Source organism: Mastomys coucha, unplaced genomic scaffold (genome assembly GCF_008632895.1).
Source record: "Mastomys coucha isolate ucsf_1 unplaced genomic scaffold, UCSF_Mcou_1 pScaffold15, whole genome shotgun sequence".
Lineage (NCBI taxonomy): Eukaryota > Metazoa > Chordata > Mammalia > Rodentia > Muridae > Mastomys > Mastomys coucha.
Window position 1 is genome coordinate 151,291,809 of NW_022196897.1, and position 1,350 is coordinate 151,293,158.

A 1,350-nucleotide genomic window follows, 5' to 3' on the forward strand; every position below is an offset into this window, starting at 1 on the left:
CTTGGACCTTACCATGGCCCTGAGCGGCAGGGCTGGCCACTCACAATGGCTACTCCTCTCCACCCTCAGGTCTCCAGTTCCATCTCTCTTCATAAAGCTCAAGCTGCTCCACTTCGCTCTCACCTGTCCACCATATACTTGCACATGGTGGTGGCTCCTGCTGCAGGCTGGCCATGTGAGTGGTGGGTCCCCGAGTGACACCTTCTATCCACACTGCATGGTATGGAGGCAAGCAGATGCCTATGTCTGCCTGTGCCTGCATGGGTGGTGGTGGGGGACCAGGTTTGTGAGTGGCACGGTGGTTTGCAGGTCTCTGTCTGCATGGTAGGAGGCAGGGCTCTGTGTGTGCTATGGGGTGGAGGGTAGGTCTGAGGGCATCTTTTCCTGCCTACACTGTGCAGCACGGAGAAACACAGGTCAATATCTGTCTTCTTCCTCCTGGGCTGCACTGCCTGGATTTGATTTGATTTTTATGTGTCCTAGGCATAAAGCAGTTTTGACCACCAAGCCAGACATCAAGCTAGGATGAACACTGCTCTACCCCTGACTGGTATAAGAACAATACCACCAACAAGGTGTCTCTTTGCTCATTGCCAGGGGTCCTTTTTTTTTTTAGAAAAAAAAAATCAAGTGTAGCACATGCTTGATGCTTGTAATTCAAGCTGGGGTACGGGAGATTAAGAGGGTAAAGGGTGAGAAGAGCAAAAAGAGAGGTGGACCCCGATCCTGGATCCCTGGCCAGTCAGTCTAGCAGTCAGTCTAGCATACTGAATGAGTTCCAGGCCAGTGGGGAGACTCTTTGAAAAACAAAAAAAATGTGGATAACTCCTGAGAAACAGCCACCAAGTTGTCTGTTGGCATCCACACACAGGTGCACATACACACACACACACACACACACACACACACACCTGTGTAAGTACCAACCCCTCCCCAAAATCCTAAACCCTACACACACACATACACACACACATACACACACACACACACACACACTCCCAAACAAAGTAGCGTATGGAATTTGTGTGTTTCAAACAGTGTACATACATGATGACCCCAGAAAATAGATCTTATAATTTCCCCTTTCAGACTCAGAAGCAGAGGGTCAGAGAAGTAGGGGTTTCCTGGTTGGAAATCAATACACACGGGCCCCCGAAGGACAAGCCTTGGCACACAGTTGATCCACAGTACGCACTGGCTATCTCTTCCTGGGAGATGGACTTTTCCCAGGGCTTCAGTCTCCTGGGAAACAAAACACACGCGCATGCGAGAGGGTTAAATTTAGAAAAGCTAAGCAGGTTAGACTAGACCCTTATCCACCCGGGGAAGCAGACTCAGGATGGGAAATTG

General features: G+C 49.9%; 1 pseudogene; it reads right to left on the reverse strand.

Annotated features, from left to right (window-relative positions):
* Nucleotides 1-470: 470 nt before the first annotated feature.
* On the reverse strand, nucleotides 471-602 carry LOC116092738 (annotated as a pseudogene).
* Nucleotides 603-1,350: the final 748 nt, after the last annotated feature.